Source organism: Microcaecilia unicolor, chromosome 2, assembly GCF_901765095.1.
Source record: "Microcaecilia unicolor chromosome 2, aMicUni1.1, whole genome shotgun sequence".
Taxonomy (NCBI): Eukaryota; Metazoa; Chordata; class Amphibia; order Gymnophiona; family Siphonopidae; genus Microcaecilia; species Microcaecilia unicolor.
Window position 1 is genome coordinate 48,151,023 of NC_044032.1, and position 14,732 is coordinate 48,165,754.

General features: G+C 41.3%; 1 protein-coding gene across 2 annotated transcripts in view; it reads right to left on the reverse strand.

The window, feature by feature from the left end:
- The window catches only part of ZBTB7C (zinc finger and BTB domain containing 7C), a 490,191-nt gene extending 475,659 nt beyond the window's left edge, over nucleotides 1-14,532 (reverse strand). The window contains exon 1 of one of the 2 annotated variants that reach the window (XM_030192925.1): nucleotides 14,436-14,532. The gene's annotated coding sequence lies outside the window, so the exon portion shown is untranslated. The remainder of the gene's footprint in view (nucleotides 1-14,435) is intronic. The other variant, XM_030192926.1, reaches the window with a different exon arrangement.
- Nucleotides 14,533-14,732: the final 200 nt, after the last annotated feature.

Consider the following 14,732-nt stretch of genomic DNA (forward strand, 5'->3'; position numbering starts at 1 on the left):
AGACCATTATCACCCAGTTTATGCGTGAGACCTTACTGCTAAGTGAATGAGTGGTGGTAAGGTCTCAGACCCAAAATGGACACGTGCCAATTTTCATTTTGCCACACATCCATTTTTGGCCAATAAAAAGGCATTTTTTACAGGTGCGCTGAAAAATGGATCTGTGCACGTCCGAAACATGTGCCTACACTAACGCTGGCCATTTTTCAGTGCACCTTAGTAAAAGGACCCCTAAGAGTGTGTTTATATATGTTGCATTGCGCAATCCTTGGGATTCTACATATTGCGCTGAGTTTAATGCATGGAAATCGAAGTGTATTCCATAACGATGTGCATAAGCTAATTGATTAAAAAGCTAATCAGCAATAATTGGCATAAACTAGAATTTATGCACACTACTTGCTAAGCATATTCTGTAACGTGGCGTACGTAAATTCTAAGTTGCATAGTTGAAAAGGGGGAGTGGCCTTGGGCATGAAACGGGTGGGTCATGGGCATATCTAAAATCTATGCGAATTGTTATAGAATACACCTGCATTGAGCCTAATTTAGGCAGTGGGATTTTCGCCAGGTTTTACTTGACATAATTGGCTGCAACTAAATTTAGTCACGTGGATCGGCGCTTGGCCTATTCTATAAACCGTGTGAAAATTTAGGATTATTCTATAAGGTATGCCTAAATGAAGGCATACTTTGTAGGTTAAGCTTAAGTGAATTTCAGTTCAGCGCCGATTTTTTAGGCATGATATATAAAATCGAGTCCTAAACATCCCAAATCCAAATAGGAAATATGGCCGTTTTCAAAATTGCAAAAATGTCTTTTTCTTTTTAAATACCATTTGTAACAAGGTTTTGTACTCTGTGCATTTATTTTTTTCAGGCCATTTTAAACAAAAACGTACAAGTGAAAAATGTAGAAAATCAAGCCATTGGTATGTAGGAGGGGCCAGCATTTTTAGCAAACTCCAGACATCCCAGGAGAGAAATGGGGCACCTTAGGGGGCACTGCTGTGGACTTATACAAATGCTCCCAGGTACACATCTCACCATTGCTCCCTTATCTTGTCTGCTGAGCCCTCCAAAGCCCACCCAAATCCCACTACCCCCAACTGTACACCACTTTAATAGCCCTTATGGTTGAAGGGGACACCTATATGTGGCTACATTGGGTTTCTGATGAGTTTTGGAGGGCTCACAGTTTCCACCACAAGCGTAACAGGTAGGGGAAGGTATAGGACTTAGTCCACCTGTCTACAGTGCACTGCACCCACCACTACATTACTCCAGGGACAGAGGAGGAAGACAGTGTGTAAGAAAGGAGTCTAAGTTTCATCTGGTGGTGCCAATCAGTCTGCACCTCCGTAAACCTGTTTGAAAAGCCAGGTGTTTAATTCAAATTTAATTTTTTTTTAATGAGACGTTGCTGCACATAGAGAGGGGGAGACGATGCCAGGTAAATGGTGAGAGAAAAAAGAAGGCTGTGCGCCTACTGGAATCCAACTGTGCAACCTTAGGAACAGGTAGGACAAGGCGATGGTCTTTTAAAGATCATAGAACCCTACCGGGTGAATATGGAATCGTAAGACGGGACAAATAGCTGGGAATGCCTAGTCTGAAAGCTTTAAAGGATAACGTTGCAATGGCACTTAGAGAATAATGATTTTCTTTAATATAGACTTTGTCCACAGTGAAATCATTGAAAACAAAATAAAGAGGAGAAGACAAAACATTCCTTCTGCATGTAGCTATTAGATGCAGCTCAAACTGTTCTCGTAAGCTCATAATTACCCAAGCGCAATGAAACCTAACTCTCTACTTATAACCTTGAGCCAGCTAAGGGTACAGTTTTTTTGTTTATCAGAATTCAGGCAGAAGTAGAAAGGGCTATGATTTCAAAATAACTCAAAACTCCTTTTTTTGTAGGTATTTTGGCCAACAGCATGCCAAAAACAGTCCTGCAAACAACTTATGGCCAGATGTTAAGTCTACGAATCAAACAGCCTCTTCTGATTATAACCACAGTATTTCAGTCTTTCTATAGCTCTGGACATTATCAGCCCAGTCTTCTCTCATCATTTTAAAACAGCTTCAGCAAGAAAGGTAGAAAGGTCGAGATGAGCAAGCCGTGTGTGCAGGCAGAGAGCTGGGAATTAGAAGCAGTGGGGGAAAAATGGCAGCGAAGAAAGCTCAAAAAGCAATTTGAAAGAAAATCAGCAGAAACAGGGGTGGAAGAAGGAAGCTCAAGACATCTAACAGTGCCTGCACCCTACAATGAGAAAATATCCAGTCCTGGATTCTGTAAATGGCACTCAATGGCGCAGAGTTATAGAATAGGATCAATTGTGTGCAGAACTTAATTTGCTAATTAGCACTAAATTGACACTTAATTGGTGATAAATATCAATAATTGGCCTTAACGATTGGCAACAATTTGTAGTTGCGCACATAACTGGCATGCCCCCGTTCTATAAACTAACCCTCGGATTCTATTTAGCGTGCCTATCAGTCTGCGCTGGAATCCAGGTGTATTCTATAACAATGTGTGTGTAACGTAATTGGCATAACAAGCTAATCAGCATGGATAACAGCACTTAACAAGCAATAATGAGCACTAATTGGCAATTAGAATTTTCACGCACAACTCCCTACGTGTATTCAGTAATGCACTGTGCCTAAATTTTGATGTGTTATGGGCGGGGAAATGGGCATTTTGTGGGTGTTCCAAAATTTACGTGCACTGTTATAGAATATGGCCCTTTGCACCTAAATCTACATGCCAGGATTTACTCCACATTTTCACTGGTGTAAGTGGATTCACATAGTTTTCAGCACTAGGATGTTGACTAAGCATATTCTATGCACCACACCTAAATCTAGGCACTGCTTATAGAATACGATTTAAGCGTCATATATGGAATCTGGCCCTAAGCGCCTAATTTCTATGGCCCCCCCACGCAAAGGGGGCATGGACCTGAGAAGGGCATGAGTAAGTCATAGGCATACCAAACAATTAAGCACGATGTTATAGAATACTGTCATTTACACACCCAACTGCCAGTACTTAGGGGCGATACTTGATAAATCCAATAAACAGGACAAAATATTTAATTGTGCAGGTACATAAATATTATAATAATCCTTATCCCAGGCAACTATTTAATTCAACACAATCCAGCAACAGAGTATAGATTAAATCAAGAGCCCTTCATAAATTTCTTACATTATACTCAGCATTTTTGCTATTTTCAAATGATTTCTATAAGGATCATCAGAATTCACAGCATCAACATTGCTATCAAAATCTTCAAAAGCTTTTTTCATTGAATTTTCATTAAATATAATTTTTGAATTTTGTACTTTTGTTGAATTTTCTTTTAAAATAGTCCAAAAGTTTTATCTCTAACATCAATATCACTTAACTTGCAGCTGTTTTCCAAATCGTGAGAACCTCCACCGACATGGCCAAGTTTCGTATCTTCCTCAAATGATTTCTATAAGGATCACCAGAATTCACAGCATCAACGGCCATTTTCTCTATATGTCAGAGGCTATGCAAGTTGCTGAAATTTGAGCCTCTTCCATGAGGAAGATATGAAACTTGGCCATGTTGGTGAAGGTTCTCACGATTTGGAAAACAGCTGAGATAAGGATTATTATAGTACTTAGGGGCAAGCATTTACACCAGCCTTTGAACTGGTGTAAATGCTCACATCTAAAGTTACACATAAAAATGCGGACTTACACTAGTATTCTATAAAAGTAGTTCCGTGTGAAACTGCTATTATATAACTCATGCTTAGCGCACATCATTCCGGTCTCTAAATTACTATGCCATTTCTTGAATTTAACCCTAACTGACAACAGCAGGAGTGCACAAATTCAGTCTTCAGGTTTTCAGCATAACACTAATGAATATACATGAGATAGATCTCCATGAATATCAAATCCACTGTATGTCTTACCCCGTAAATGTTTTCAGTATTCTATTACCCACTTGCATGTACTACCTGTTCCATGGTCTGATCACTTCCTGTTTCACTTCCTGTTACACCCTAATGCATGTCCTTCCTCCTCCTCCTCCTGGACAGCCAGGGGACATTTCATGATGATTTGTTGTGTGATGTTTTCAATGAGTTTGTATTATTTTTGATGTGCATTGTTTATATGTTTTATTATGAATGTTTGAGTTAATTCACCGCTCTGGATAAGGGCGGTATACAAATGGAAATAAATGAAATGGAAAATCTCTCTGTTCTAAGTGAGCGGCCCAGTCCCGATTTGATTATCACGATCCCCTAACTTCAACCCTGCTTTTTACCTATTTTCCTGACAATTTTTTCCTTCCTCAAGGTCTCTCAGCGGTGGGATAATGTTTTAGGTAATCAGTTGTCAAATGTTACTAGTTCAAGTACTCCACAAATTGATTGAATGCATTCAGCAACTCCTAAATTCAGGAAAGCCCCCTGGTTTCACCACGGCTTCAGTCTTTCTAGATGACAAATTCGGCAAGCAGAACACCACTGGCATAAGTACCACACATAAGAATCCCTGTAAGCTTTTAAATCAGCTTCTAGATATTATCATTTTGCTATGAAGTCAGCTAAACGAAAGTACTCCATAAATCATATTAAAAACTCCCCAAATCTGCCTATAACCTCACTAATCCACCTCACCAACCCACTCAGTTATGAAATCCCACCTTCTATACCTACCCTAATTACTCCCTTCCTTCTTTCTTCCTTTACTTAATCTCTGCACATTACTTAACTGTATCTGGATATCTTGGAACGACAATGTTAACAAAACTATGTAAGCCACATTGAGCCTGCAAATAGGTGGGAAAATGTGGGATACAAATGCAATAAATAAATAAATAAATCTTTGCAAATTTCAGTCATTTACCGAAGGAATTAGGGTAGAGCTAGTGGGAATGGGAGCCTGTATTAGAGTCACAAGGCTCTTAGGGGCCTTTTTACTAAGCCGCATAAGCGTCTATGCGTGCCCAATGTGCCAAAATGGAGTTACTGCACAGCTACCACGTGGCCCTTGTGGTAATTTCATTTTTGGCACGCAAGCAATACACACCCCCCGGCGATCTATTTTGGCGGCGCAACAGCCGGCCGGAACCGTATTTTCAAAAAAGATGGCCGGCCGGAACCGTATTTTCAAAAAAGATGGCCGGCCATCTTTTTTTTCGATAATACGGTGTGGGCCGGCGAAATGCCTTGGATTTTGCCGGGTTTGAGATTGCCACTCTTGTTTTTCCGCGATAATGGGAAAAACTGCCGGCGATCTCAAACCCGGCGAAATCCAAGGCATTTGGCCGTGGGAGGAGTCAGCATTTGTAGTGCAATGGTCCCCCTCACATGCCAGGACACCAACCGGGCACCCTAGGAGGCACTTCAAACATCTTTTATAAACAACCAAATTAGCTTCCAGGTGCATAGCACCCTTCCCTTGTGTGCTGAGTCCCCTAAATCCCCTCCAAAACCCACTGCTCACAAGTGTGCACCATTACCCTAGCCCTAAGGGCTGAAGGGGGGCACCTACATGTGGGTACAGTGGGTTTTGGGGGGTTTGGGAGGGCTCAACATTACCCACCACAAGTGGAACAGGTAGGGGGGGATGGGCCTGGCTCTGCCTTTCTGCAGTCCACTGCAACCAATAACAACTGTTCCAGGGACCTGCATACTGCTGTCTGGGTGCTGGGTATGCCATTTGAGGCTGGCATACAGTCTGGCAAAAAAGGTTTGTATTTTAATAATTTTAGTGTGGGAGGGGGTTGGCGACCACTGGGGGAGTAAGGGGAGGCAGTTGGGGCACCTTTTTTAGGCTTGGTCGTCAAAATAAAAGGACCAAGTAAACCCGGCGAAATACTGCTTATCGCCGGGATTTATTTTTCCATTATCCATGAAAGCTGGCCATCTGGTAGCCACGCCCAAGCCTGCCCATGTCCCGCCTTCGCTTCGCCGCCAACACGCCCCTTTAAACTTTCGCCGGCGCGACGAAGGGAAAGCGGCGAAGCTATCACAAATGTAGCTTTCGTTTATACACTTTTCGCCGCTTTTGCGAAATCGCCGGCCATATCCCGATTTGTGTCGGGAAATAGCCGGCGATTACTTTCGATTATAAGCTGGCTGGTCTCCAACATTAAGAATTTAATGAAAGCTAAGTACTATCTTGAAAATACGATATGAATGTAGCAGATATATTGATAATTGAAATATTTAAAATGAAAAAAAAAACCATATAAGCAAAAAAATACTGAAAAATATAAAGAGGTACATATAAGGATTGATGACGTTTGCGTTAATACCCTTTATAGACACAAGCTTGGCTTATTTAGACAAACTAGGGGAAAAGTACGCTGATCTGATAGATCCTACTATTTATTTATTTATTACATTTGTACCCCGCTCTTTCCCACATACAGCAGGTCCACTGCGGCTTACGTAGTAAAAGAAAGCATCTTACATGGTAAAGAATACAGTAAAAACAAGGAAATGTAGGAACAGTATTATAAATTGTGATGATCATAACTACTTACATTATGATCCTTTTACTCAAATTGACCTTGGAATAACTATGTGAATGTGAATGGATCGAAGTAGAGCGTCTGTTAAGTTCATAGGAACATCATGGGCATCTGAACGGTTAGCACGCGCTAATGCTTAGTGTGTGTTAAAAACGCTAACGCAACTGTAGCACAGCTTAGTAAACAGGACTCCTAATGTATGAGGGCTATTGCTAAGCTTCTTGCATATGTTGATAGCTCATTCACACTTCACTCATGTCAAACAGGTGTCAGATCTCACCATACAACCCATACATCTAGTCCAGAAATGTTATTTCATGTAGTCAACTTTAGGTTTCTACTCAGATTCAACGACTTGGATGGTGACCACACTGTCAGATGTTTTTTCCATAACATTCAGAGGTACAACTTCAAAATTTTCTATACAGGTTTTATTTATGCCTTTTCTTCATCCATACACCCATATGTATGACCACACAACATATCTATATACGTTTTTAATCTTTAATGTGATGTTTTTATAGCATTGTTTTTATGGAACTTTATTTAAGTGTACTTTTATTTAAGTGTCATTTAATATATTTGATATTGATTTATTTCATTAGTTAACTATTTATTTATCATGTTTGTATATCTCATTTGAATGTTTTCATGTCCATGTTTTATATAGATTTATCAGACCCCTGAGGCAGGCCTTTTGTGCCAAAACACGGCCGTATCGGGTCATTTTTCATCCCGTTTAGAATAAAAACTTTTTGATATCCTCTTTGGATTCTCTTCACTCTTGTACTTACTGCTCAAGATCTCACCATAGCACAGAAACCACAGTTACATCTATTATCAGTGAATTACACCCTAGCTTAGATAAAAGCAAAATAGTGTTCATAGTTTCCTTAGATCTCTCTGCAGCATTTAACGTAATTGACCATTGGTATCATAGGTTGTACATTAGCTTGGTTCACTTCCTTCATTTCTGGCAGTTTTTTCCAATTGTCTTCTCTAATGCTATTTCCAGAGAATTTCCAGTTACTTGCGGAGTCTTTCAGGGATCGATTCTGTCTCCCCTGCTAATTCACTTCTTTCTGAGTCCACTAGTGACATTCCTGCAAGATTATAATATCTGTTTCTTCTTTTATGCAGATGATATCCTCATCCTTTTTCCAACCTCTCCTGTTTTCCCCTGATTTGACTTGCCTACAGGTAGCTCTGTGGTTGTTGGCTGCCGGGCTAGCCGTACTGAATACGTCAAAAACTACAGTATCTTGGATCACTGGATTTTACAAAGGTCCATCACCAACTCCCATTCTTTTCGATATCCCATTACCCACAGTCCAGTCATTTCGATATCTAGGTGTTATCATAGTTTCTACTCTTTCCTTTGAACAGCAAATTTTGCAGGTTGCTCACAAAGGTTTTTTCTGGCTTTGGCATATCTGTTCATCTTGTAAGTAACTTGATTTTTTTCTCAGTTCACACCCTAATACATGCATTCGTCATTTCTACATTAGACTATTGTAACACTGCCTATGCCGGCCTTGGTCAGTCACAGTTCAAGCGCCTTTAAACCCTGCAAAATTCAGCAGTTCATCTATTATTTCAAACTAAAAAGTATGATCATTTCACTCCCTTTTATTTGCAAATACTTTGGCTTCCCGTAAAATACCAGATCTGGTTTAAGACTTTAATCATCACCCATTAGGCAATGCACACAAAATCCCCTCTTTATCTTTCCTCTGTGATTATTCCATATGCTCCTAGTCGTTCACTCTGTTCTCTTGACACCCACCAGTTGGTCTACCCTTCTTTAAGGTCTGCTATGAGACCACTAGGTCATTGGTGTTCTTTTACCTTGCCCCAAACTTGTGGAATAATCTTCCCCCTACTATTAGATCTGAGCTCTCCCTGTCCAAATTTAAGGTATTAATATAAACCCACTTCCTTCAGCAAGCATTTGACCTACCTGCTGTGTAGCCTCCTTATATGTAGCCTGCACGGATAATTGACCCACTAGATCATTTTCAATGACAGTAGCCTTTTAAACTTCCCTCCTTTCCCCCTCTCTCGCCTTCTTTCTGTCATTCTTTGCCCAACTTACCTGACTAATATTATGAAGGATTTTGTGCTCTGTCCTATCTTGATTTTGTAGTTCTTTTCCATGCTTTTATTTGATATGTACTTGTAAACCACCTTGACCGTTTGTTAGTAAAGGCAGTATATCAAATTGTACAATCTCCTATATAATAAAGCTCACCTTCAACGTTCTGAGGCTGCCTGGTGGCTTCCGGTGGTGGTGTCCTTCATGGAGTAGATCGTGACATCAGGGAGGGGGAGGAGCCATGAGTGTCCAATGTGGAGGTGGAGTAGGGAAACGTCAGGGAGAGGGGAGGAGCCGCGAGTGTCCAATGTGGAGGTGGAGGAGTAGGGAAATGTCAGGGGCAGGGGAGGAGCCGTGAGTGTCCAATGTGGAGGTGGAGGAGTAGGGAAACACGCTCCACTTGTTTCCCTACTCCTCCCCCTGCCCAGGAATCCGAACGGAGCATCTGCGAGGGCCAACGGTCTGCGTCCTCCTCTCCTGCAGCCGATACCATGGGACATTGTCAGGTAGGCGAGAAGCTCGTGTGCGCGCTGCAGCACGTGGGAGCGGGGAGCAGGACTCTGATACCGGCAATCGCGCTGATCACGGAAAACCTTGCTAGCGCCCGTTTCATTGCTTTCTGAAACGGACCTTTTTTACTAGTAAACAATAAAACTAGCTCATGAATATTTATTAAGGTTAGCCTAAAAACCTGGTCTGTTTGTGGACTTCAAGGACTGAACTTCTGAATCCTTGGACTATAGAAAGGGTGGTTGTTGTTGTTGTTGCTGTTATTGTAGTGACTATTAGAGAATATTTTTTTAAATGTTTGGATTCAGCCATTGGTATTTGTCTCAATATGTATGGACTCATTTACCCAATTTTTTTTCACATTGCTTCATATACTTTTCACTACTATATAACATTTGTTCATGGAAGAAATAGTTCCAGAGATATCATTATTTAAATGGATTGGAATCTTGTTTCCAAAAACTTGCAAGTTACAGCTCAATATATTGGAAAAAGGGAGGGGGTACTTCTCCAACCCATCCACATAGATGGCACTTCTAATACCTGGGCTAATCCACTGAGCCATCCAGTTCCCTGAAACCATGCGTGCCTCAATTTGTTTTTCCCTCCATATATTACAGAAGTCCTCTCATCTTCCTGCTATCCCCACAATTTTGATAGATGATGATACCTGTCTCCAGATGTCTCCACTCAAAGGATCTACAGTTCCACTCAAATGCTCAGCGCTCAGTCAATAAACCTTAATCCTTATCAATGACTTCAGCGGTGACTCTTTTCACATGAGCAAACTCACCTGCCTCTTCATCGGTCAAAGAAAAACTTTTATTGTGGCTATTTATTCGGTAAACAAGTTACTAACTCGCCAACATATTTTCAAAATAATTAAATCTGCTTAGCTACTTAACTTTTAAATCAGGTCTCCAGATCCGCTGCCTACACGGACCATGTTTCATGTTTGCGTGTAATTGTGATTTTGTGGTTCCCACTCTTGAAGACAGACATTTATGACCATTTTAATTGATCCATTCAAGGGAACGCCAGCTCCGTTGGAAAAGGATATTGCTGATTTGTGGAGTGGAGGGCCTGCAGTTCAGATGCCTACGTGCTTTTTCAAATTTTATGTCTACCTTTTCCCCTCCTTTTCTCAAGTCCTACCGTGATACAACTACTTGCTACGGATGAGCAGTCTGAAAATTTTTGTCATCTCTGGGAATGTTTGGTTTGTTTTCATGTGGCTATTTTGTCATCACAGGAGCAAAGTCATTAAGGGGTCCTTTTACTAAGCTGCGGTAAAAGGGGCCCTGCGCTAGCGGCGGCGGCCATTTTTGCAACACACTAAGGCCCTTTTTACCACAGCAAGTAAAAATCCTGAAAAAAGAAATGACCATGTGGGAAGTTTGCACTTACCATGTGGCCATTTCAGGGGGGGAACACTTACCGCTACTCATTGAGAAGGCGATAAGGGCTCCCATGCCAACCTGGCAGTAACCGTGCAATACGTGGTGCTGCCTGATTACCGCCGGGAAACCCCCTGTGGTATTATTTTTCTGGAATTTCTGGTAGTGCCAGAAATGCCATGCGCTGGAGGCCACATTAGGCCTGCGGTAATTCTGATTTACTGCATGGCAAGCCTCTTACTGTGCAGCAACCCTTTAGTAAAAGTGTCCCTAAGTGCACGCTCTTTTGAAAGACTGCACACTATTTGCAAAGAGGATAAACTGTTTCAAAAGGGCGTGCACTCTGTCAGTGGCATAGCAAGGTCAGCTGCCACCCAGGGTGGATCGCTGCTATGCACCCCCCCAGGTGCAGCGGCATCTGTTCCCCCCCCCCCCGGGTGCAGCACGACACACACCCCTGGCGCAATGACACCCCCTGGCGCATCAAGCCCCCCAGCGCAATGACACCCCCTCCCTGGCGCATCAAGTCCCCCCCCCCCCCCCCGGTGCAATGACACCCCCCTCCCCGGGTGCATTGTTGGCTGTTGGAGGGTGCAGAGAGCAGCCGCGCGCCTGTCGGCTCTGCTGGCTCCCTGCTCCCTCTGCCCCGGAACAGGAAGTAACCTGTTCTGGGGCCGAAAGGGAGCAGGGAACCAGCGGAGCCGACAGGCACGCGGCTGCTCTCTGCACCCTCCAGCAGCGTGCACCCGGGACGGACCGCCCCCACCGCCCCGCCCTTCCTATGCCACTGCACTCTGTTCACACCTCTGTGGAGGTTCATCCATGCACATGAGCCACAATCGGGGAAAAGAGTGCTCACTTTTTTAAAGGAGTGTGCCCTCTTTGCAAAGTCTTTTGGAAATATTATGTCTTTTCTGGCTGTTTTCATTTTTAATGAAATACAACAACATGGGATATATCATTGACATTTCTCTTGCCATTACAATCCCAACGAATGGTATAGTAAGTCATTACAATTGACTGCCCATTCCTACTACTTACTATACCATTCGTTAGGGATTGTGGATTGTTAGTCACCAGGTAGCTGGCGTGGAAAAGTAGATCTCCGTGTGAATGGAATGCACTTACAAGGACTTTGCATTATAAGAGAAGCCATATTGGACTAAATTCTATAAATGGCACTGAAAGAAATCAACACCAAAAAAAAGCACTTAGCACTATTCTATAAATGGCGCTTAAAGTTAGGCAGTGTTTACAGAATAGTGCTTAGCACCAGGAACTGCGACTACATTTAGGCCTGACCATTTACACCAATGAAACCTTGGTGTAAACCCCTGCACCTAATTTAGGTGCAGATCTCCTTTGTTCTATAACAGTGCACATAAATTAAAGGAATGCCCCTGATCTGCCCATGACCCTCCCCTGGCCACATACCCTTTTTGGACCCACACGTAATATTTACGTACGGCTATTGGCGCCAAATTTTATATTTGTAATTTCTAAATGAAGCCAGTTAGCATCGAAAATTGATTTTTATCAGTGCCAATTGGCTTGTTATTTAATTAAATTACACGCACAAATTGAGTGCACGCCCAAATTTGCACATGACATTTTTAGTGACTTATAGACTTTGGGGGATTATATTTAGGAAAAAAGTTAAAAAGACATGGGTTGTTTTTTTTTTGCACAACTACTCTCTTGATGTCATAATTATGGTTGATTTTGATGTTTTAAAGTGAAATAGATAGTTATCCACTTTGAATCATTTGATTGATAGAAATAGGCTGTAAGTTTATATTAAATTAAATTAATTTACAGTTGAGGGGACAAATCCATCTCGTCATCCTTAAAGTCCCTTCTTAAACAGAGAAGGGTACTCAAAAGCCTCCCACCCCCACCCCCACTCATAGCAATAAGCATTACTTCTATGGAACTCCTCACGTCAGCCAGCAAAAACAACGCATGACTTGACAACCTTCCGGAAGATATTGAAGACGCACCTGTTCGAAGAGACTTACAATAAAAATCCTCTTTAATGACTTGATTCCATTCTACATCTAAACCAACTAATACTGATCCCTTCTAATTTGAATATGTTAATCACATTATCACTATTGGTCATTATATCTTACCTGTGTTATTTTGTGTTATGTAAATAATTCTACTGACCTATCTACCTAATTTCTTACACAGTAATATGTTAAATTAGACCATACCTCTTACTCTGTTTATGATCATACCTTTTGCAACATAGTGTAAGCCACATTGAGCCTGCAAATAGGTGGGGAAATGTGGGGTACAATTGCAGCAAATAAATAAATAAATAAAGAGATCCAAAGTTAGTCCCTAGTAGGGTGTGGAAGCTCTAGCCCAGTGGATTCCAAACCTGTTTTCAGAAAACCCACAATGAATTTACATATACTGAGTCTACAACGTATGCCAATTCATCTCATGCGTATTTCTCTTGAATATTCTAAAAATCTGTTTGGCTGTAGGGTTATCAGAACAGGTTGGGGAAAATCTGCTCTAGCCACTGAGTTTTCTAGGCAAAGACAACAAGAATTTCTGACACTATTTTAAGTCTGCCAAGCTTCAAATTACACATCCTGTACGGTCATTTAGCCAATCTCACTACCCCCAAAATTTAAAATATCCCCCACTTTGCCCCTTTCTCCTCCCCCCCCCCCCCATAGGACTTATAAGAGTAAGACAGCAATGTAAAATATTTCTTGCTATTGGAGAAATGAGCAGAATTCCAGGTCATTTTTAATACCCCTACCCATGACTCAGAGCTGTCTAAGCTTAATGAGTAGAAGACGTATGAGAACAGAAACTAGTCCTCTTATGATGTAAAATGTTTTTTTAATACTGACTACTATAAAAAAATCATATTCATAGCTATAAAGTATTTACAGAACTCATAATTTGCTGAAACAAGGAGAAAAGACATCATTTTTCCCTAAAACAGTTTCTTTTTTCTTAATGAAGGAAATATTCAGTCCAAAGAGCATTCAGTGCTTAGAGAACAGACAGCTCTAATAAACAGGTGGAAAGACACAATCTCAAAGTTAGAAGGCAAGAGTTTATAAAAAAAAAAATACTTCTTAGCTTTACATGGAAATCAGAAACGAGTCCATTACAATTCCACAATTAAATTAAAAAGATGAAGTGCAAAACTTTCCATTTTGACTGACACGTTTCTCTGTTCAAAATGCTACTTCTGAATATACCCCTAACACCTCTGTAGAGGATGTGGGATTATTTTATTTAGGAATATCTAACGCCTTCTCTCCCACTATGACTTCATTTTATAAAAAAAAAAATATGTATATATGAAACAAAACAAATTGTCCCGTTCAGCCCAAACATACAACCCCTCCTTACAAAAAAAAAAAAGACCCAGAGACTTTGCAGGTTTATGTTGTCTGCGTGACCCATTTCCACAAACCTGGTTCTCTGCCCGGCGACATCTGAGACCCATTTCACAAAGTTAAAGGCCAAAATTGTCCCTAATTTTGCTTAGGGGATAGCCTTAATCCGTGAGAACACTTGACACAAAATAACAGCGTTTCCACCTTCACCCCCTTCCCCAACAAACAAATTAAAAAAATAAAAAGCCAGAAATGTAATTTTGAAATGCAATCTTGCTTTTTGTAAGAAAAGAAATGAGCCACGTCTGAATTACAGAATCTAGCTTGTAGATCCATTGTGCTCGTGGCTGTACACCTGCAGACTGCTAGCTTCCTACATCCGATTTGCTCAGCAGCACCAGTACACTTAAAGCACAGCACCAGACAGGGCACCGTCTTCCCTTGGCTCTCCTGAGAGATGCTGCATCCTTCAGCCACTTCATTTAAGCAGCTTCATAATCAGCAGACATGGGGAATACGCTACTTACAAGAAGGTGATGTTTGGCTTCTGTCAGATTCCCCCTCTGTCTTCAGCTGTCTGCTGCAGAAATGACACGTCGGCAAATAAGTCTGTCTCTACACGTTTAAGGGCCACTGCTTCAAAACTCAGTTATTTCATGGCCGAGAAGCAAGGGGAAAAAAAAAAAAGGAAAAAAAAAACTCATCCCTAACAAAGCAGCAGGGTGGAGCTAACATACTCTTACATTTAGCTGCAGGCAGATCCTTAAAGATGCAGCATTTAATTTCAATAAATTATGTCCAAAGTGTAGGTTTAAAAAAATAAA